At 38.0% G+C, this 24,565-nt stretch overlaps 1 protein-coding gene across 2 annotated transcripts in view; it reads left to right on the top strand.

Annotated features, from left to right (window-relative positions):
* Positions 1-24,565, top strand: part of Eip75B (Ecdysone-induced protein 75B) — a 166,573-nt gene that overhangs the window by 111,598 nt on the left and 30,410 nt on the right. The gene's annotated exons all lie outside the window — the stretch shown is intronic.

The raw sequence follows: 24,565 nt of genomic DNA, 5'->3' as shown, positions 1-24,565 counted from the left end.
ACGAATCAAAGAAAAGAATGGGTTGGAATTCTCAAGCAATTGTATGTTTTAATATGTATGGTTCATGAACCTTAGATTAATAGCTTTTCATCAACCGGGACGGTACAGGCCATTCCAGTTGAAACCTCAGCATTATCTATCCTCTGGTGATCTGTGACTCTAGTGGTCGGTGACATGAAATGTTTTTGATTTCTTTTCGTGCCGCTAATTTGCTAGAAAATCAATAACGAGGACCCACTGAAATTCACTTAAAGAAAGGGAAGGTGACCTAGGCGAGGGTTCGGCTTTTATGTATGTTTATTTATTGTAAGGTAGAAGACTTATGTATTTCTTACATATAGAATGTTATCTTTGTTAAAAGACGAAGCAATATAAAACACCCTGTTAATGTATTTTAATGTGGCATTCTCTGTGGTACATGAATAGTTGTCTCCATGGATTCAAATGAAAAAAAAATGTATTTAAATAGAATAATGATCTCATCATTTCAAGTGTTTTGAGAATGTATATTACACTATGCTAGGGGTTCTTAGCCTTTTGTGTTCCACAGAACTTTTATGTAAATTAGACTCAGTAATGCCCCCTTCCCGTGTCGATAAGATGAAGCCGACGGATTCCTCTATAGAATAATATTCAGAACATACTTTTAAAACAATAAGTTAATTATTTTTCCCCTCCAAGTTCACTAAACCCGCATCCCCTTCCGAAACATCCTTAAGGACCGCTGGTTAAGAACCTCTACACTCTGCAATGCATCCACATCTCCTTTCGCAACGGCAATGCTAAACGGGTTGGAGAAACTACGAAACACCTAGGCTCTGTCGTAACAATCAACGTAAGCAATTCGACACCCAGGAGGATCCCGTGCATCTTCGGCAAACCTAAAATTTATTGAGATGTAGAATATTATATAAAGTGCATCGTTATGAAAATTTATGTGAATCGAAAAATGATGTTAAAATCAAAGTGCAAAGCTAACCGGGCTCTAGCCCGGCGCGGACTGGAAAACTTTCTTTTCTTTTAATCATAAATTTAGAGAAAAATCAATGATTCAAACAGAAAAGAAACTTTCAAAAAATAACTCTAGCCTATAGGCCCATAATAACAATAAAAAATTTCTAGCTTCGGGACCCCGAGAATAATATCAGAACGAAACTAATTTCGAATCGCAAAAATTGTCCAGACAATGCATAAGAAGAAAAAGATGTGATATTATTCTAATGCTACTATGATAAAATAATAGAATATAAAGTTCAAGAACCAATCTTAAATTTTTTTTTCCGTTTGAATCCGGAACTAAACTGGAACCAGGCTGAGACTCTCTCTCTCTCTCTTGGTATATGTTTGTGTTGTATATATGAGAGAGGACGTTGAACTCAAAAAAGCCAAGTCTCGGAAGCGGCGCAGCAATAAGATCAGCGAACCTTAAGAGAAGAGAAAAAAAAAAAAAAACAACCAAAGAAAACTTTTACCTGTCACACACTTTGAGAAGATATCTGTTCGTTTTTCTGGCGTCGATAATGACATTTTTCTCTTATAAAAAGAAGATAAAAAATAATAAAACGACGTCGTGTGTTATGATATATATATATTTATTCTCCTCCATTTATTTCGTTTTTTTTTGTCATATTTCGTAAAATTTCTTGGATTAGATTCGATCTTGAGGATGTCTTCTCCTGCAATCATCTCTCTGATGATGAATATTTATCTGCTTGATTTTAGGATGATGCTGAGGGTCGTTGACCCTCTCTCTCTCTCTCTCTCTTTTTGTCTCTCGATCCACTAAAAAATTCGCGTCTTTGTTTTTTTTCTAGCTTGTTTCATCACGTTTTTGTGACGTAAAGTACTATGCAAAGAGTAGAGAAAATTACTTGAGCATCATCTAAGTTGAATTGTATCACGTGGTGTTTCTTATATGTGAAACATTGCTTCTTATGCAAGCAGTTTTATTCTAGATCATAAATTTTATGCAAGGTGGTTCCACATACGTCAATATTTGAAGAAATACCGTATTTTAACGTGTATAGGAACCCCCCCCCTTTTTTTACCAAAAACTGGGACCTGAAAAATAGGAGAGGTTTTCTTTTACATGGATATTATGGATATATTTCTTCAACTTTTTTCCAAATTTTGCCCAAAAAAATCAGGGGTTCCATGTACACATATAAAATATTTTATAGGGTATTGATAGCTTGTCCTATTATTAATTTATACAAATACAAAGGCCACAACTGGCAAAATGCCCTACTAGGTGGCCGACAAAAGAGATGCCTATAACGATTTCATCGGTAACACTGTATCATTATTATAAAATTAATTTTTTTAATGGTTAGAGGGAAAATTTGTTATTTACTCACCGTATTAAAATAATGTTGAAATTTTCTACCAATTGCATTGAAGGAGTGTAGACTTTCGTGGTTGGTATCTTCAACAGAAGTTTCAGGGCAATTGAGCCATGGTCCGAAGGGAGTCATTCCGAACGTTTCGTCGGCATCTATGGTCGGCATTTTCACTGGCTAAAGGAGAATACTTCCAGGTTAGAGTTGGTCCCGTATGAAGCAAGTCATCTAAAATATACTTGAAATCGGTTATCCCCATACATTCAGTGCTGTTGAAAAAAACAAAAAAAACTTTAAATAGATTTTCTGAGGTGTTCCAAGCTGAATATGTTGTGTATTACCATTTTCTTTGTAATCAGTCAGGACCATCATGAGAGAATCATTCGCCTCCCCCCCCACCCCCCGGCAAGTAGAACTTTCTGCGTCCTCTGTCTGGCTAGAGATTGCCTACCACACACACACACAGTTCAGGTGTTTAATCTCAAAAATCTTAACCAGATTTCGTTATCTTGAGGTCCCCTCTGCACTTGAGGCCCCATGACCGATGCATTAAGATGACGTGCCAGTAAACCAGTATTCGATTTATTTGTAAATTATAACATTGCCTCTCACGTAATCATTTCGAGCTACTGCTGCATAAATGTTTCTGTTTCATCTTTTTTCTTCAAATTTACAATATTATACTACAAGTATCTGCGAACGTGAGCACCGTGGTGTTCACTGGAATATCCAATAGTGTTCCATGTTTTTGAAAGCCTCGATCGAGACTCAAACCATCCCATCTAGTTGCATTCAAGAACTCGAGTTATACTGATATCAGCGATGTAATATGGGTGCTCTTCTTTTGACGTTGGGCATAAACAGTGCTCCCGAATCGAAAAAGATTGAAACATCGCGGATAACGAAATCATGTTGTTTCGACCTTTTTTACGTGACCGTCACATTGAAAAAAAATTTTCTCTCAATCTATAATTATTATTTACTTTTTCCAACGTTGACAAGCATTTTGAATGTCACAATAAATTGTTAGTCATGATTTCCAACGAGAATCTAATGAGTACGATTTTTAGAATTCAAGTGCCTTAAATTCAGGTTTGTTGCTGCATAACCAGGAAGAGAATGCCAGTTGTAGTTCGCGTGTTTCGACGGCTTCCAGAAGAGGATAACTTTCTCCCGTCATGTGTTTGGCATGAATTCACCCCCCCCCCCTCCACTTTTTTTTTCCTTCATGTCCTAAAATTCTACTTCATCACCCCGGTCATTCGGAATCATCCGCGTGCTTTTTAATGCACGTGAAGCACCAGATTTATGTCATCGTCCCACTTTGAGACCCGTTTACAGTTTCATTCAAAAAATGGCATCTCTCTCTTCTTCCTTATAGTATTTGATACATTGTAGTAATATGTTAGAATAGGCAGAAAAAAAAAAAGAGTTAGTATAATATAATGAAGAGATTTTTAGCCGTTATGGAGAGGAAAAAGCCGAGGGAAAAAAAACTAGGTTAGGAGGTGATCGAGGAGGAAAAAGAAAATGGTGAAAAATCAAAGAATTTCGGATCCAGGAAGAGTTTCGTTGGTGGTGGTGGTTATACGAAGTCCATTTCTCTTAAGATTTCTTTCCCCCTCCCCTTACTCATGGTGCTGCTCTCTTTTCTGCAGCTCCCTGTCTACTTAGAAATTAGGCCAAAATGATGGGGGAAAATGTCTTCTATTTTTTTATTATTATTATTCAGGGCGAAAACCCTTCGAGAGAATTGAAAGGGAAAGCGATTCCCTATCCATTTCATCCTTGTGAAATGCTTCGAGGGAGAACGAAACGAGAAGAATCTTGTTGTTGACGGAAGACAAGAAATAACAGGAGGAAACATTATTTAGTGACTGACCGCACACTTATATGAGGAAGTTACGCTCCCGATTATAATCTATTAATATGTAATACGAGTATTAGGCGACTTATTTTCGTGTCTTACTCCAATTTCAGTCTAAAAAGAGCCTTTCACTGTAAATTTAAGATCAGTGGTAACCTTAAGGACTGTTATCGTGATTTTATGGTTGTGTTGCTCAATCTCTTGTTAAACTTTTGTTTTCAATGTTAACATAAATTGCAATGTAACCTAATTTTTTTAACATTTTTTATGGCCGAGAGATACCTGAGATACATTGCCATATCTCTTTCAGACCCTGCGTGCACAAATGTTGTGGTTACTTTTTTTTCTCACTGTATAGAATTCGTTTCTTTTTTTTTAATCTTAGGGAGTTAAGCCCTAACTTGAAGGATTGTGTAAGTTTTGAGTTAGAAATATGATGAAGTAGAACTTCGGGGGGGGGGGGGGGCTTTCATCAGAGTGCAGCGCTAAAAACTAAACTTTCAGGAGATTTTTAAGATGGCCTCCATCATATAGTGCCCTTGGGAAAAGAGTGATTTATTGCATAAAATTTTGCAATAAATTTCTGGAAACAAATTGTAATGGGAAGATGAATATACCCTGCATCATCTTGACTGAAAAAATGTGAACAAAGTGAATTATTTCCTTACAGAAAAAAAATAAATTAAAACAATTGAAAATTTGAAACAAAAAAATTAGGATTTGTTTAGACATTTTATTTTTTTATGTAGTTTTTTTTAGTATCAAAAATGCAAAAACGTCTTGAAAATTCCAAAAAAAAATGGATGTACGGGTCTGGAAGAGATAAGATAAGGGATCAGGCCAAAGACCTAAGGAGTGATAGCTTAAAAAAAATTAATGATTCCCCATTTAGAAATTGTTATATTTTCGCTTGTCACTGCTTTCGAATTGAAAAAGAAGAATAGAGTCATTTTCAAAGCCATTTCAAATTTTCAATCTCAATATTTTAATAGTCATTTCAAAAAGGAGTTCATCCATCACAAAAGATTAATGAATCTTTTGTGATGGATGAAAATAAGTCAATTGGTGAAGAAGAGGGCAGACGTTATATAAGATACACGAAGACGTAGAAAGAGACACCGCACACTGATTGGGAAATCACTGTCAATGCACTTTTCTCTTCCTTTTGGTTGTATAATAAGGGGTCATGGGAGGGGGGTTTGAAGGTTGCTTACGTCATCAACTACCCCTTTTTTAAGATATGAAATATTCTAAGCGCTGACGAAATTTTGCTGACGGGGTGGGGGTCAAAAATGACTGAAAATCTGCTTACGTAATACTTGAATGGCCCTTAACATATAAATGTCAACGCATTTTTAATCACCAAAATATTCTGCTGCACACTTAGCTAATATCGTACTACCATGGTTTGGGGGGAGGGGGAGTGGCACAGTGTTTCCCAAAGTGTGTGATATTGCACCCTAGGGAGATGGAATGGTCTAAGGATGCGGTAGAAGCTACAAGTATAAAACAAGATCCTATGGGTTTGCTTAAGTTGAGGGAAAAAATTCTGAAGTTAGAAGAGGGAGAGGGCTGGGTAGAAAAAAAGTTTGATCAACTATGGTTTAGGAGGATCGACAGCTCGGGAAAAAGTGTAAGCAATTAAATTATGCACCTAACATATAATACTAGCTATAATAGCCCGCTGCTGCCCGGGTTTTCTCCATATAACGGGACCATCGAAGAAGTTACAAACCATTGTAAAGAAATAAACATGTAAGAAATGCATTGACAGGGAACCCCGGCAACTAAACATTCCAAAAGTCATTGTTGAGGACCAAGAACCATTGTTGCCCATTTAGGACATTTGTCCAGTTCTGACGAACTTTTGAAGTACCCTATCGTTTAAGTCGGGACCCCGAATTTCGTTATATGAAAATTTTTTCAAAGATCTGTCTAAAAATGCATATTTGTATAAAATACACACACACACACTCAGAAAATCAATTTTACATGTACAGATAACGTGATAATTTTTAATCACTTCGTATACTAGCATGCATGAATATACAGGGTGGTTAAAAAAACATTGACACCACTCAGCTTAATTACACTGGCACTACTCCGACCTATGTAGCGCCCATTGTAGTATATTTTAATAAAACTTTATATTAGTATTATTTGGGCCATGGGAAAAGATAACTGACGGAAAGCGCCACTTTTTCATCTGGTGGTCAAAAATTTAACTATTTTAATTGAACCTCTCTTTTTTTCCCCATGGTCTATATACCCTTTGCACCAAGTTTTATCCAAATACCTCCATCAGAATGGGCGCTACATACGTCTGAATAGTGTTAGTTTAGCATCAGTTAATGTTAGTGTTAGCGTCAGTTAATGTTAGTGTTAGCGTCAATTAATGTTAGTGTTAGCGTCAGTTAATGTTAGTGTTAGCGTCAGTTAATGTTAGTGTTAGCGTCAGTTAATGTTAGTGTTAGCGTCAGTTAATGTTAGTGTTAGCGTCAGTTTATTTACAACCACCCTGTTTGCAATCGTCATTCTTAATTAGACACATTTCCCTTTTTTTTTGCACATTCTGCCAACTCAACCAAATAATTGTAAAGGCATATAGCACGAATCTTTTAAGACCTAAGAAATATTTTTAAAAAGTAATGTTTTGGTGAACACGATACATGCGATCATTATATTTGCAGAAAGAGTGGGGAGCTGGGCTTTATAGGCTCGTGAAACAGGGTTGTCAAGTCATTAGCCTCTAAGAAACCCTAGCATTACTTTCTTCTGTTTCACACGGACACGTGCACATCACTTTACTGTCTTTGTCCAGCAATGAAAGGACTCGTAGTTCTCTATAGTAATGAAATGAAAACTTGGCGGAATTGTTTTGGGAAAACTTTCTCCTCATCCCATAACATTCTAACATAATATTTCTTGGTATGCGGAAGATTAATCTATAAAATATTTTATATTTTATAGCTCTTCAGAAATTCTTTTCTCTCCGTGAAGCGAGTTTCATCGAAAAAGCGAGCGGGGGGGGGGCATAACAACAAAACAAACTGACCACCACCGCAGGATCTGCTAAAATCTCCTATCAAGATTACGAGCCCATTTCGATTTACTGCGTGATCCTAAGGCCAAAACAAAGCCAACGCCAGTTCGGTTTTTCTACCAGTACTTCCCAACGATTTTCCAAAGTTCAAGGACCCACGTAACCCTCCCCGAGTATATTCTGTTTTTTTTAAAGCGTCACACCTGCTAAATGTGACGTTGACCCTCCTTCACATCGCTTCGATTACTTCTTGTAATACCAGCATTTCGACACACACGCGCTCTCTCGGGAACCTAATAAAAGGGGCTTCTTTAGGGTAAAAAAGTGAAATATAAGAAACACATAGTAATAACTGACGAAGAAAATTCTAGTAATTGACTTTTCTTTGGAGAGGGGAAAAAGAAAAAAAAAAGTTCTTTTGACACTAAAAATATGATGAAATTCGGACATTTTACGAAAAGAGAGTGTTTGAACTCTCTGAGAAGTGAAGGGGCCTTTGACCCCCAATCCTGCCTTGTACCTGTACTAACATCATCAACAGGATGAGGACTTCTTTTGTTTTCTTCTTCAGTCGTCACTATGACACAGCTTCCTCGTGTGGCCACGTTACGTCATCATTTAACATAAAATAAGATAATTTTTTGGAAAAGTAATCTCATTTCCTTGCATGAGAAAAGCAATTAAGTTGAATAATTAAAAAAAAAATACGAGACATTATATTATCGTGGGAGGAATCGATCGCGGTGTCTGCCAGTCTCTGATGAGGTTAATGGAAAAAAACCTAAGAAATGATTTCGTTGTTTTGTATTTCCTGAGCGGAGAAAGCGCAAGAGAAGAAAAAAAAAGTGTAACTGCTACAGTTCATTGAGTTTTTACGGGTAGACGCCCTCTCTGAGCGTGTGTGTGTGTATAAAAACGTCATGATATCACACTGAAAAACGCGGAGAAAAGAAAAACCGAAACTCGGCTTAAACTCGGGAAAGAGTTGAACGACCCCAACGAGTTCCACAAAAAGAAAAGAATTCAGTCATCGCCAGCGAAAGTGTTACAATGACTTACCCCTTCTCTCTTTTCTTCTCCTCCTCGTACTTTATTCACGAGAAGAAAACGAGTGACCGGTCACCGGCAGTCGCAATTTTTATTATTTTCTTTTGTCCAAGTTTGATTAGACATTAGTCATTTTTTGTATTAACTACTTCGGATCGACCGCAACGACTTATATTCAGAGAAATCGCAAATAATGAGTTATGAAATTCCAATAATGCGAGCTAATTTTTTTTCATTAAAATTTCAGCATAATATTGATGATTAACAGGGAGAAAAAAATATTGTCGTAAGTAGAAGTGTGTGTGTGTTCCAATCCATCGGTCGACATCGTCACCAAATTCGATCATTATTAGATCATTATAACAGAAATTACTGGAATAAGTTCTGGACTCATTTTCGACCAACCGCAAATAGTATAAAAAAAAGCTAATAGTATAAGAAAAATATGAAGAACTTAATATTTTTCATACGTTAATATTTTTGGCCGTGACCCAAAACCAACAGTACGACCAACTTCACGACCCATCGGTCCATTTTTAATTTGAAAAATTGTTACCAAATATTCTTGGTTTACAAAAGGTTTACTTCTCGAAACAAGTCACTCTGTGGTGTCTTAACAGTTGTGCAATCAAGGTCTGTGTTCAGGGTCCTGAATCAAACAGGGAGACCCCAAATTATTTTATGAAAGTTTTCACAAACTCATAATTGTTTTCCATAAATTCTGAATTTTCTACAATTCCGGATTGATTTCTCTCAAATTCTAGAACAATGAGTTTCTTTTCATTAAATTCACATTCTCATCAAAATTCTGAATTTTCATTGATTTTTTTGTTATTGTGTTATCATTTTTTTGCAGATATTTTCAGCATTTCTGTACATTCTGTAATAATGTTATGCTTTTTTGCGTCAAAAATACGATACATCAAATCATGACTCTTTGGGGGTTGCCAAAAATGTCTGAAACTCAGGCGAACAAAATCGTTAAGATGGCCCCGAAAAAAAATTGGGATAAAAAATGGATTTATTGGTATGGTCGCGACCCATACGTTAAGAACGTCTGGGATGCAGTGATTGCTGATTTATATGCCGTAGTAGTTCAATATGGCATGAGATTGGCCAGGAGTTCCGCGAGATATTTTTTAGGATAAACTTTTGAAGTTAAAACTGTTGTAATTTCTGGAAGAAAGCAAGAACATGAAAAAATAAATTGCCAACGAAAATTTCCATCGGAAAATAAAACTGCATTAAAATATATCTGTATATTTGAAGATGTAATTCTCATTTTTATTTGAAGAGAATTTTTCTATCGCATAATTACTAATTTTCGAAAATTACAACAAAAAATACCTTTCGTGGCTCACGTGATATTCAAATAATAATTTTAGTTCTGGCTGAAATACAGATTTGTATCTTTTCTGCGTACCACTGGTACAAATTCCAACGCACATAACAAGTCAGGTAAAGAGCTCCGGATGAACTCGCCACTATCCAAAAATATGAAGGGCAAGGGGACAAAATAGGTGGGGTCCGAAAAAAGCACCTAAGAAAAATGCACCTGAGAATAAGTAGTGCCGAGAATGTAGCGAGATAAAAGAATAAAAAAAAACGATCCCTTGGTCGCGATAGATAGATATATAGCGTGGAAAAATTCTTGTGAAAACAAGTCCCCAACCAACCTTGACCTCAAAATCGAGTGCAGCGACCCCCGAGTGAAGGGAGTTCGTTCTCCTCCATCAGCAGCTGAACCCAACAATCCGAGAACCGCAGGAACGCCGACCGACCTAATAAACACACACACAACAACGTATTTCGCAATACACACATTACATAACTTAGTTAATCATAAACGAACTTTAGCTTCATTAACAGAAAATAAAAAGCGATAATTAAGAAATCGATCAACTCGTTCGCGAGCGAGCATTCTCTGTGCTTTACTGTATGTACATTTTATTTGCCTTCTTCTCTTTTCCTTGGCTGATGTCATTGGCCTGTGGGGCACACACATTGCGACTTCTCTCGTTTGTGCATCGAGGGACGTGCTCTAGTCACGTGCACTCTTCCTAGAGTGCGTGATTGCGCTCTTTTTTTCCTTTCCTGAGCCTGCGAGTGCATCGTCTCTGTTGAGGCCAATGGCCCCGGCCGGGCTCTCTCTCTCTCGTTCTATACTTGCAGCAACTCTTTTGATCACCGCACGCGATGTACTGTATTTATATGTGAATTGTTTAAACACTCGAACATTGATTTTTTTTCCCCAGAATAGCCGGGAAAATTGGACTTTAACAAACTCTTAATCACTATTTGCCAACAGTAGTCAACAATCGTTTCACGATGTTGCATGCTTCGATTCGTCAATTCGATCTGTTTCTGAACTGTGAAATGGTCTCTCGAAATTCAAGATCCACAATGAATGAGACGGAAAAATGTCTCATCATGACTATCACTAATTACATGGAGAAGGAGGAGTGAATATACTTTACTCGAGTATATAGTTATGCTATATTTCAATGATAATGAGGATAGTTTGCAGATAATTCAAGTTCAAGGTTATAACGCAGAGGGAAACAATCAATCATTGCTATTTAATGGCATTCACGCGCTCCTTGCTCTAATTAGGTCTCGGGTGATTTGTGGATAGCATTACTTATATTCTCAGCCACATTTACAGAAACTGTAATTGATTCAAAGGACTACTTGGCATTCAGTTTAAGATTGGGTGTCTTCAAAGGTGGTTCGTGGGCCCTTGGGGTCCACGAGAATTTACTAAGAACCCGAGTGTGTTTTAGAATAAAGTAGAAATTAGTTGATCCAATGGGGGAGGGGGGTCCTCGCGTGTATAAGTGATAATCGAAAAATTCTACTTTAGGCTGTAGTATGCAAAGCTTTAGCAAAGATCAATGTTTAAAAACTTTTTCTCATGTTTTAAGTCATACATGCTCAATCCATGGCCCGCGGGCAAGATTTGGCCCTCGGAACATCTCATGTTTCTCGCGACCTTAAACTAATGAGGTAAAAATTAACTAAGTGGCAAATTACCAGATCACACTTAAGTGATCTGCGGTGCAGTTCCGCATAACTCGAGTGGTCGCTACACATTTCCAGAGGAATTAAGTGACCCGCGGCACATTAAAAGGGTCGTATAAGTGATCTGGGGCATTTTTATAGATGACTTGAGCGGTCCGCGGCACATTCTTATTCCAATTAAGTGATCTTCGGCACATTTCCAGATCATTTAAATGAGCCGCTGCACAATCTCACTTCAATTAAGTGGTCCGCACCATAGTTCTAGATCACTTAAACAGTTCTCTCGCCGCACATTTACAGATTCCTTAAGTGACCCGCACACTCCCCAAAAGGTTTAGCACCCTTACTCTAAATCAGTGGTTCTCAACCGGTGCTCCGTGGAGCCCTTGGGGCTCCTTGTACACTCTCCAGGGGCTCCGCGGCCGCTTGAGGAAATTAAAAAAAAAAACCAGTAAAATTTAAAAAATAGTTATAAATATTTTTAAATAGTAAAAAATAAATCAGTAACTTTAATGAATAATTAAAAAAATGGGCCTACGGGGCTCCGCCATAGACTTTTTTTACTAGAAAGAGCTCCGCGAGTCATAAAAGGTTGAGAACCGCTGCTCTAAATCATTAAATAAAAGCCATTCGAAAGCAGTTCAAAACTGTAGTGTCGGGCCGAATTGATTCTATTGTGCGCAAAAATCCCAGTGGTGTTAAAAAGAAATATCAAGTGTTGAATAATTGTCTCAGTGTTTCACACATGTGTATACAACAATATAAAAACCCGATTAATAATGCAGGGTAATTCAAAAAAAATGATGCAAAAAGAAAACATGCTTGTGACTATAAATAGCTCGTTGCTATAATGTGAAAGGCTGGCTCTCGTAGTTGCATTTAACTGTCATCTTTTGAATGTTCATTAAAAGCGTTGTTATTTGAAATATGAGAGCACTGATGAAATAGAAAGTTCACGGTGTGCTTGATCGAGAAAAAATAGCAATATCTTACGATTTATTTATTTTTTTACTAATTTAAGAGAATATTGAACATGTGGCCTTTTTTAAATACTCCCAAATTAGTAATAAAATCACAAGGTGTTGAAATTTTTTTCCTAATGCAATCTTTCGTCATTTTGAATAACAAACCTTCCAATGAACATTCAAAAGATTACAGCTTTTTTTAATGTTGCTAAATGACACTTGGATATTCAACTTTTTTCACGTTATCTTGATATAGTGTGTGAAAAAATTGATTATTAATTACTAAAGTTAATATAGAGCTGTCACAGGCATGTTTTTTTTTCCTTTCTTAATATTCATTTTGAATTACCCAGTGATCCTGATACGAACATTGCCAAAAAAAATTCAACAAATTACAGTACAGTCGACGCCGCTTATTAGAATCACTGATAACGTTATCGTTCTGGTATTGTTATCACTTTTGCAAGGAATGGGAAGGGACCAATACCGTGACATGGGAAAAAATTCGTTGAAAGTTATCGGGATTTATCGGATAACACTATCAAATTTTTTCCCTCGAAAGTTCTTTTTGAGCGTTGTGAAGCTAAAGTTTAACCAAACACTTAATTACTTAATTTGTCTCCCTGCAAGACTATGCAGGAGCCTAGAAAGTGTTCTTCTTCTCTCCCCCCCCCCCCCCCCCCGTTCACAAACATTTTCATACTTAGTATCGTAATCAGTCCGTAATATTTGCTGTGATCCACGCACGTGTGGAGCTGCTTTTGCAATGGTCTTCTTATAGTGAAGGCAAATGTATGACGAAAACAAAAGCACTTTCCTTTAGTTCTTGATCAGTTTCTTTCAGTTGACCAGATTAAAATTTCTTTTTCCAGGAGACTTTCTCAAGTGATCAAGTATTAAACGTATTGTATACATTAAAATATATATACAGTAATTAGTGATATACATTACGCAGTATCCCTCTAACGTCTCACGTAGCTAATTAACAAAATTGCAGTATTCTAGCTCAAAGGGGAAAAAATATCGTTTTAGAACAGAAAAAAAAAATGGAACGATTTTGAACATTTTGCAGCCAATTGTGGGAAAGAAAAACGGAGCTGTCCCGTATTACCAACCCCGTTTAACCAAATGGGATGTATGGCTACTGTATGCAAACGGGACTGTTTCGGATAAAGTTATCCCCCGGTTATTGTTATCACAAACATCCCGAGCTCCGTTGCGATCACATTAAGTGCCGTGGACTGTATTTTCAGTCTGTGTGAATATCGATCACAAAGTGGAAAAGTATGTGGTATCGATAAATGGACGACTCTCAGATTATGAAATCGTGGTGATGGTGAACCAATTATGGTAATAGAATTTACAATTACAATATACATAGTAATTAGTATTGAGAGAAGCTTCGTCTAGCAACGTAAATACAAATTGAGCGGGTTTCTCTTTTTCCTCTGCGCCATCCTGTGGGGGCTATTTATATGCTAAATTGGCTCATTGAACGATTTTGTAAAGACCCACTCTACATTCCTCAAAATGGATGATGGAGGGCAAGGGTTCAAGTTGATTCTTCGTGTAATGGAATTTGGTAATTCTTTTAACTTTTGCCACTTTTCGCTCGTTCAATAGCGAAAAGTAATACATAGTGGAAAGGAGCGTTTATGCGCATATTTTAATAGGCCAGCAAGGACCCGCAGAAGTACTTCTTGTAACTGTTATTAGTGACGGTGGGTGGTTGAAGGCGTTCATAAAGTGAAAAAATATATATATGTGTGTGTAATGTACAACATAATCAAGAGAGAAAGAGCTCTTTCTTTCTTTCTTTTTTGGTTTATCAAGCTATAAATAAGTAAAAATGGCCTTGCGACATTTGAGGGCCCCGCTGCTTGCTGCGCAGGGGCCATTGTCCTTTATTATAGCTTCTTCTGTTTGGTCCTGTGTGCGCACGCGCTCGCACGACCAAGTCGAATACGAAGGTCACGGTGGGAAAATAAAATAAAATAAAAAGGGTGAACAGCACCGACGAAAAAAGAATTACTTAATGTTAGTGATGGTGCACCGACTTGAATGTCGTTCGCCGATGATTATTTAGGGTGGAGCCTCTCTTTTGCTGGTTTAATTATGGCAACTGAAAATGGGGGCGAAAATCAAATCACTAACGGAGTTTTCTTTTTAAGAGTTGCTACAGAAAAAAACATTTATTTCTTTCACTTTCTAATCTCTTGCTTAAAGTGTTTTGCAAAATTTCGTGCTTATAAATAGTCGTTTTGAAATCTACGTACAGATAAAACGTTCACTATTTTATGCTACATCGAGAGATGAATTATTTTATTTAAAGAAGGATAATGTCAAGGACAGAGGCAAGTTTGATAAAATCAAAAAAATGCCCTACTGGTACGACATGTTTCAAAAACAGGATTTCAGTGTGTGTGTGTATTAATCACAGGGTCGTATGTATCAGGGCCGTAACTAGGATTTTTGCCGCCCGGGGGTAAACATGGTTCAGCCGCCCCCACAACATTAAAATTCGATAATTTTATAACGGTGTTCTTTGTTCCCACCTAAAATTGCCTCCCCTAAATTTTCCGCCTGGGGCACAGTTGCCCCCCCCCCCTGCTTGTTCCGGCCCTGGTATTAATATTAACATAACATGTTTTATTTTACGAAAAAAAATTGGATTTTCAAGAATTCTCACAAGAATAAGAACGTGTAGATATTGTTCAATAACCGAATTAATATTGATGCATATATTTTTTTTGGGGGGGGGGGGGGCAACAAACTACTATAAGCGTTTTCTTCAGCAGTGATTCGCAAATGGTATTCCGAGGAGCCTTATTTCACGTGCCTTTAGTTACTGTATTTGATTTTCCCAAAGGGCGCCGCTGACGTATACAGCCCGGGAATGTCTGCCATTTCAGCACTGCTGAATTCGATATTGCTTGGGCATCTTTGTTGACAGAGAGAAAAATACATATTATCATTCTATAAAATTTTCTGGTTGACTTTTTGTTTTGACTTGTTTGTGCTATGCTTTATAATAAAGAACGGCGTTTTCCAAAATAAAAAATATTACCCCCAGGGGGGCGATGTAAATGTCCAAGGGGGCGGTAGAAGATATGAGGTATAGGATCCTATGGGTTGGCTCTTGATTTCGGGGGGCGATGAGAAGAAAAAAAAATTCAAGAAGGGGGCGATTTAACAAAAGTTTGGAAAACTATGCCCTAGAACATGAATGGATATATCGGGAAAAAAAAATCTAGGTGCTAGAACAACTTTTTAGGCGCCAAAAACTTTTCACCTGAAGAAAAAGGTTCAAAATAATGTTTCTTTTGACTTTTTCAGGGCATAGTGGCCCTCTTCCATATTGGTAGATATGCTGCTGCAAATTCCGAGCATTTTGTGCCTCTCTCAGCCTGCAATTTAGTAACTACACAAAAAAACCCCAAAATAAATAAATAAATAAATAATCATGCGCCAATACCAATTTTTTAGTCGCCATGGCGACCTGGTGCACACAATAAGAGTCTCATTCCTCTTAAAGAAAAAAGAAGGAATTTTTAAAAGAAATCCTATGAGAGAAAGATAAATATATTATTTGTCTCATTTTTCGTTTCTTCTATTCTCTTTCAGCCCAATTCATTTGTTGCCAACAGCATCAACTGAGAAACGATTTGTTTATCTCAGCTCATATTATAGGAAGAAAATCATCAATTTTTCTACCGGTCGTTTCCATTATTCTATACACCGTGAAAAGCATTATTAATAGGAGATTTCACTATCTGTCTTCTTACAATACTGCAAGATGTCTTTCAGTCGCTAATGATTAGTCCAAAGAAAAAATACATGATAACAGAAGTCTTTCGAATGTCGCTGCTGGTTGCATAAATCGGACGGGGTTCGATCTGGCTTTGTTTTTACTTTCTTCAATGGCTATTAGCAATGATGGATTAAATCGTTGGTTCTCAACCTGTGGCCATGTAACCCCCTTACTGTCCTGCGATATTTTAAGGAGGCCCCACAGGTGAAAATGAGCTGAAATGGAAGGCCACGACTAGTGGTAAAGGGGGCACAAAGAACTGCGAAGAATTAGAGCTTTCAAGTGAAATGTAGTGGTAAAAAAATGTTACTACTTTCAGAATCCGGCAGAGCTATTCATAGCACCAGGGCATCTTAACCCTTTATATTCTTAGGACCAACATGGTGAGATCTAGTACTATGATTTTCGAATGTAAATGTGCTAGCTGTTACTTTTAACTAAGCATGAGACTACAGAACAGCACTTTGCCTGGGAACCCGTAATGTTAAGACATCACGAGAAACCCTCACAAGAAGGAAGCTCACTAAATTTTAGCCCGGGGGGAGAGATAGGTGAAGACCCAGGGAGGGTCAATAGTAGGTTCGTTGGATCGTCCCACACTTTGCAGGTCTATTTTACCCATTTAATTTGTCTCTTGGGAGAGATGATCACTCACCTTTTTGGATCCATGTCTGACCCAGGGTTCCAGAGAGTTCAATTCGATAAGTAGAAAGGGTCCCGATCTTGGAAGAGGGCAAGGGGCCCCGGATAAGGCAGGGGGGACACGAGAAGAAAATGTTGTCCAAAGAGGGCCATGGGCTGAAAAACGTTGAGAATCACTGGACTATAAATAATAATGAACACAGAAGTGTGAGAGAAATGAACCAAGTTGGACTTGTCCCAAGGACCAGAAAAGCGGGTCGATTCTCATTCAGTCGCCCGATGACTGGACGAATGCGACGATTTGCAAGAAAAGAAAAGTGTTGTCCTCGATTAAAAACATGGAGTTTCCTCGTATACGACGACGACGGTCTGGTGATAGTATTGCTACTAAGGTTTCCTGGTATCTATCTCTCTTTTGGAAAAAGAAGGACATTCACGTGGTGAAATGTTCGTCATGTAGTATTTTTTTCTTTCTTCCTTTCACGTTTCTTTGCATGAATAAATGTTTCTGTTCTTTTTTTTTTTCTTTCTTCTGCCTTGACCTCAATTTTTTGAAGTTTGTAACTTTCTTACGTCATTTTTCTTGTTGTTCTTTTTTTTTTTATCTCTTTCGGCCTTTCTCTTACCTTTTATTTATTTCAACGGTAACTTTCGTTTTCAAGGAAAAAAAACACGCACGCACAATAATAAACTGGTTGCCTTTAATTAACCTTGAATTATAACTCTTTCGGTTATGCTGCTGCTGCTGCTTGTGGCCGTGAGTTGAACCTTCTTTATTAGTTATATAACTGACGAGGCTTTTGTTGTTGATTGTTTACGGAGAAAATATTTCTCTTTGTGATAAACTCGATTCGAGGCTTGGTCTGTTTTATTGAAAAACAATGCGTTGATAAATTTTTGGTATCGGCCTTGGTTAGAAATTATGAGAATCGGGGCATATTTACGGGGGCGCTTTGTGAGCTATAACCCAGGGCAGCAAATTTGAGGGGTAGCGAAACCATAAATCGGCCCCTGCCTAGAGATCGAGGGACTAGGTCACGGAGAAACCTAAAGAGTGTTCTTGAGAGCGTGCAAGCACGTCAGTAACCACAAGAGTGACCTAGAGAGGGAAAGACTGGGTCAATGAGTGACCGAACAAAAAAAGAACAAGAAAGTGCGCCGGTATGTGAGCGAACAAAATAGTAACCTAGCGAGTAATAGTTAGTAATAGTAGTTTTTCCCAAAGTGGGCAATATCGCCCCCGGTGGACGATGAAATGGTCCAGGGGGGCGATAGAACCTACGGATTTAACATAGGATCCTATGGGTTCACTTGAGCTGGGGTGAGGGGGGCGATGAGAGAAAAAAAATGTCTGATAAAGGGAGCTATAGAACAAAAAGTTTGGGAAACTATGGTTTAGTAGATAGTTCAGCGAATGAGGCACCAAGTCAATGACCGACTCAAGAGTGTCATAAAGAATGTGCAATCATGTGAATGACCAAAACAGTTTGTAAGCATAGGCAGTGGCCAAAAAGAGTAACCTAGAGAACGAGAAACCAGGTCAGTGAACTACCAAAAGAATTACCTAGATAAGATGCAAAGCATGTAAGTGCTGGGCTGTCTAAAGGACATTGTTGGCCCCTGGGCAAAGCGATTTTTCTGAGGACTGCTATACCTGTCTATAACTGTCTACCTAAACATTTACATGTTTACTATAAAAATTTTCTACCAGATCTAGTTTTCCTGAGCCTCTTCTACACTATAGTCCCCCCCCCCGCCGCAGGCCGTGCCTTGGTATGCCAATTTGTTAAGACGTCACTGTGAGTGACCAAAATGGTGTGTAAGCATGGCAGTAACCAAAGAAGGTGACATAGAGTAGAGGGTAGAAAATATGTGAATTACCAAAAAAGAGTGGGATAGAGACAGAAGCATGTTGACAGTCGGGGCTAAGCGGGCTATATCATCCAGAGCAGTGGTTCTTGAACTTTTGTCAACCGCAGCTCCCTTGCCCAATTCATGGTCCGTCAACGACTTCCCAGAATAGTTTAGTAGATATATACCTTATAAAAGAAGCCACCCCAAAAGCATAACAAATGCACACAAAAAGTGCGATGCACACGCTGACCTAGGGTGATGAGTTTGAGGAATGAGTGGTAAGATAAATTAGCATAGAGTGGAAGAAGGGCGACAAAATTTGTCTAGCCCACGGGCAGCGAAGTCATAAATCCGTCTCTGGTGAAGAATGGAAAAATCCAATCTAAAGTGCTTGTTATCACAAGGAATTTCATTTATTTATTGTCTTTGTTGTGTCGTAACGGTCGGTCAATGCATCGGAACGTTGCCTTGAAATTATTCCAGTTAGGGTTGAAACCCTCATCTACCAGCGATTCTGTAGCACAGTGAAGAGACGACGAGGGTTCGTTGGCCTGTATACCCTTTCCCTCCCATTCAAGGTCGGTGTTGATCGCGGCGGAACCCTCAGCAACAACCCCCTCCTATTGACCTTGGAACATGAAGATTCTTTTATTATTTCTTCTCTCTCTCTCTCCCAGTTCTTGCCTCCAACAAAACTTTCTTTTCTTTCTGCTATCATTCTTTCTTCTTACTCTTGCTGACACAGTGATCTGGAGAAAAACCAAAGTACATGGGAAAGGAAGGAGAGGGGGGAAGGGGCAAAAAAGGAATGGTTTAAGATTTGAAGTATGTGTTCGCCCCTCTTCTTCTTTTGCCAACATCCAGTGTGAATGAACTCTTTCGCAAGCATTTTTTTTTCTTAATATATACTGTGTGTGTGTATATATTTATGTGCGTTCCCTATTCTATTTCTTCTCACTGCCTTATCTCGGCCAAGTGCTGTGCTGCTTCTCTTTTTTTTTCTCTTAATAACATCCTCTTGGGACGATGTTATTGCGAAAGGGGTAGCATTGAGTGAGCCAAGAATTGAACCCTTCTGTCGGAGAAAAAAAAAGGGGGTGAATCCCAAGGAGAGTTCGTTTCGAGGAAAATTCGGTCAAAATTCTTGTTACGAAACGTTACTGCTATTTTTTTTTCAAAGCTCTTATAATCACCGCTATAATTGGATTACTGAGTTTTATCCAATCAAGCAATAATGCTGGTGATTAGTGAGAGATGCCACGAGATATTTCAGGGATGAAATTATACATATTAAGCTTGGCAATCCGGCCGGGATTTGCAGTCGGTGTGCCGCGGCACTTTAGAGTGCCGACGGAATACCTCAACATTGGACAGAGGTGCCATAAAGTGGCATTTATTTGCTTAGGGTCCCATGAGTTTGGCGAGCCAAAACTATAAACAGTTCATAAGGTATTATTCATTGCCTCAGAGGAGCATTTATGGTTTTGCCGAATATGAGGTACATGAATTCTGCCGCTCTTCTCACATTTAGTTTGATTTTCTTGACTATTCTTTCCTCGAATTCACCTCCCTGTTCTATAACCCGCTTAGCGTTCCCTCCTCCTGCAAGTACACCCGTGTCTCTAAAGTCGTTCTTTTGGTCACTCACATGCTTGCACGCTGTTTTGGTCGCTCACATACTTGCATACGCTCTTAGTCACTCGCTGACCAGGTCTCTTGCTCTGTAGGTCACTCGTTTGGCCATTCATATGCTTCCCCACGTTCTAAGCCACCCTTTAGCTCATTTACGTGCTTGGAAACTCTCTAGGTCACTCTTTTGGTCATTCGTTGGTCTAGTCCCTTGCCGTCTGAGCAGAGGTGGATTCGTTGAGGGTTATACCAATCTAGCCGTCCTTCTCCCATTCTACTAATTTTGTTGGCCACTTATTCCTCAAATTAGCCGCCTCTCTAACTTTAGAACGCCCTGCTAAATACGCCACTTCATTGACTAATAAAATATATTTTAGCTTCGTCGCTGGGATCTCAAAAATTTCTGCTTTGAACAGCCCCCTCCCCCTCATTATATCAAGACAGTCCCTGCTATAAGGTCAAAGCGTTTAGGAATTTCTGGCTTGAAGCATGCGTGCTCATTCAACTTTATGGTTGTGGGCCATATTTTGTCCAAGACAACATTTAAGGGACTCGTGAAATGGCGAAACGTTAATGAAAAATGTTGAAATTTAAACATCTTGCTATAATTGAAGGGCCTATTTCTCGCATGGGAAAGAACAAGGCACGACCCTAGGGTTTTGAAATTGGCTGCTTTTTGTATTAAGATATTCTTTTCGAAAACAGCTGAGCAGGCCCAAATAGGGCATTTTCGAAGGTGCCAGAATTTGTGCAAGCATGGTATAAAGCGTGGGGTCTTCAATTTTTTTTAAGTCATGAATGTCTTGTGGCTATCATCAGAGGAAAAAAAGAGTTCATATATGGCAACTCTTACACGTGCTTTAACGTTTACAAGCTATAATGTAAATTCGAGAGCACAGATTGAACGGAATGTTTTAATCAATGGCCCCAAATTATTAAGATTTTCATTAGTATATAGGCCTATAAAATTTTTTATCTATAAATTTGGCTCACACAACACGCCCTAAAAAATATTGTTTAAGCCTCAGACTCCCAAAACTCAAAAGCCCTGAATTTGTTTGGAATGTCAATCGCGTCGTCGTGAGAGTTGATTTGGGCACAGGTACCAAGCAGCACTCTTGATTTCTCCATTGTTTGAAAAAAAGGGAGACTGGGTAGAGTATTATTAAAAATTATTTTTGCGCAACAATAAGTTTTTCATTGTTGTAAAAATAGTCTTTGTTGTAAGAAAACATCATTTTTGTGGAAATCCTCATTGTTGTAAAAATAACCATTATTGTAAAAATCACCATTGTTGTAAAAATAACCATTGCTGTAAAAACCCTTATTGTTGTAAAAAAAGAAGTTACTAAATAATTGCTCTGAGATTTATCTAAGAATATTGACATCCTAGACTTTACGGTAGCAATAAACTCATAGTAAACACGAGTTTCAGAAATCGATTCGTAATGAAATAATAGATAAAAAAAGAAAAGCAGCGATGGCGAATGTTTCTTCATCTGACCGATTGCAAAAAAAAGACATTGATGATAAAAGAAAGACCTTTTTTATATTTTATTATCATGATCGGAATAGCTTGTAATATTATTTCATCTTGCAGGTGTTTATCGGGTAATAACACGCGAAAATGAAAAACAAGTCGAGAGGTAACTGTGCTTTAATAGTCTTAGTTACACGTGCCTTTAGTGCTGTTTTCTACTGTTTCCGACCTTTTTCTTCTTTTTTTCCTATTATTATCGTTATAAAAATAAATAAATCTTTTCAGATTTTTTTATGTGAGATAATTTAACGCTGAATCGATAGAGATTTCGTTCAATAGGGTAAACAAGAAAAAAAGAAAAATAGACGCGATGATGAATTAGCAAAGAGTAATAACAATATAATAAAATAGAAAGAAATATTTATATTATATCTAAGTTGGACAAACTTATATCAGAAGCGAACGGCGACCTTGAGGTCAATGACTTGAAATTGATGAGATAGCGGCGGTCGGTGGTTGCTCGCAGTCGATATTTAGATGAAGGCACGACAGCCACCAAAACCGCTTCAACTGGTCGTCATAGCAACACATGACGAGGGTGGTTGTGGTGTCGGTCGTTGTTCTTGAATCAAGAGAGAGAGAGAGAGAGAGAAACATTGTGTTCAGTGTGAGAATTTCAGTCATGACAACATAGCACATGATGGAATTGGGCAAACAATTTGCGGGGTTTAAAATATTCCTTTTAACAGGGAACCGACTTCGCATATTCAGTAGATAGGCCTACTGAAGTTTAGATTCCGTAATTTCACTCGCGCATCTCGTGTTGCTGGAGTTACACGAAATGTCTGCCCCTAAAACATTCTTGATCGGTTCGAGTATCTCTGGAATGAAATCAAGTCACTGCTCTCATTATAATGCGATAAAAAAAATTTATGTTAAATAGGAAACGGCAATGAAGTTTTAAACAATGGTTAAACGATGGTTTAAAACCATAGATGCCAAAAACTGGGTGCTGAGGCTATTTAACTCCTACCCCCAATAATTGATGAATATACAGTGCAACGCATACTCTTCCCTCTCCTGAGTAAGAGCTTGAGTCCCGTATATACGGGACTACTAGATCCTTTTAGCATCCTCCTTCCAGTATTTTATTCATGTCGGCGCCTCTGTTTGCAACAATGAAGGTTTAAACAATGCTGTTTGAGGAACAATGATTTACAACAATGGAATTTCAAACAATGCTGTAGGAGAAACAATGATTCACAACAATGCTGTAGGAGAAACAATAATTTACAACAACGTACAAAAGTGTTTCCCAAAGTGGGCAATATCACTCTATGGGTGGGTGGAATAATCCGAAGCGCGGGAGAAGCTATAGAAATAATATAGGGTCCTATGGGTTGGCTTAAGCTGTTGGGAGGGGGGGGGGCGATGAGAACAACTAATATTTGAAGTGAGAAGTAGACTAAAAAGTAGACTGAGAAACTGTTCTAGAGGGGATTTTCAAATTACGTTCGCGGCCTCCTTCCCTGATCTGCTTTGGCTGCATTTTAAATTGTCGCGAAAAACTGAATGACAGACCCATTACATGATTTTAACTTCAATATTTTCCATGAAACGATGTGCTGTGAAATTCCAATTTAGATTGTTCAGGAGTGTCATGGAAAATTTTGAGGATTTAGGATAGTGATTCTCCAAACCCTAAAACTATCATCCTTTCTATATAACACAATGTTTTTTTTTAAATTTTTATAAATTCCTTTGAATATTCCGGATCATTTAAATTTAATGTTGATAGATTTATTTTATTAACGTTAATGCCGATAAAAAAGGGAGAAAAATTACCATGTAGATTTAACTTCAGCTAATGAATAACGAATTAAAATTGGGTACAAAATTGCCCAAGCTCACCATCATCTTAAATCAGACTGCTTTCAGTAATTAATTAATTAATTTCATCAAATATTCGACAATCCTCGTGTGTATAATGTGTAATGAAATCTCTCTGTGAAGGGCAAACTCTATAAAAGTACCACTTCCCAATAGCGCCAATTTTTTTCTTGCTTGTAATTTATTTCTGGCTGATTTCCTGAGAGACGGACTCCTCTTTGAAATTTTAAAAAATTTCTCCTATTAATGAACTTATAGTAACTTGGTTTGAAAGAGAAGAATGTAGAGAATTGAGCCTATTCTCAGAATATAAGTTACGCGATGATGTTCAGTGAGAGGATTTCAATTCTTTGCCGACGAAACAATTCTTGTCTGGAACAACAACAACGACAATGATGACGGTATCGTCGTCGTTTGTGATGATGCTGTTCTGTATCTGCTCATTTTCTCTGTGTGTGTGACTGCACACAGACACACACATTCCCCTTGTCTTTTAAAAACCTCTCCCTCCGAGTTAACCCTGGGAACGTCCCAATCGATAGCTGGAGTTGCTCCTGTTGTAATAGAACAAGCAGCCCCAGCCACCTTCATCTCTGTCTCGAATGTTACAAAATGTTGATGGTCTTGCTTAGTGTGGGAGTGAGTACCTTGAGTGTCGCCCACGTAATAATCTCTACTCCAGATTTACTTCGTTCTTTTCATTCAAAACACAGCGATTCGTGAAACTCTCGTGAGTTAATTACGCGAATTCAAACGAAAAGGTTTTTTTTTGGGTGCATACGAATCTCTTCCATCTCATTCGAAGAGTCTCTGTTCTGTTTCTAATAAGGTTTGGTTTCTCAAGGGAGAAAAAAACACACACACACACACACGTGTCTGGACATAAAAGAGGAAAAACAAAAAATGCTGTCAGCGAAATGCTACAGACCGTTTTCTGTCATGTCTTACAGAGAGATAATAATATAAATAAAAAATAA

The sequence above is a fragment of the Pholcus phalangioides genome, unplaced genomic scaffold, assembly GCF_987345545.1.
Source record: "Pholcus phalangioides strain wild (caught in Gottingen) unplaced genomic scaffold, Ppha-v1.0 ptg000009l_1, whole genome shotgun sequence".
In the NCBI taxonomy this organism is placed as follows: Eukaryota; Metazoa; Arthropoda; class Arachnida; order Araneae; family Pholcidae; genus Pholcus; species Pholcus phalangioides.
Note: the sequence above shows the minus strand (reverse complement) of the source record. Positions and strands in the feature narration are given on the sequence as shown.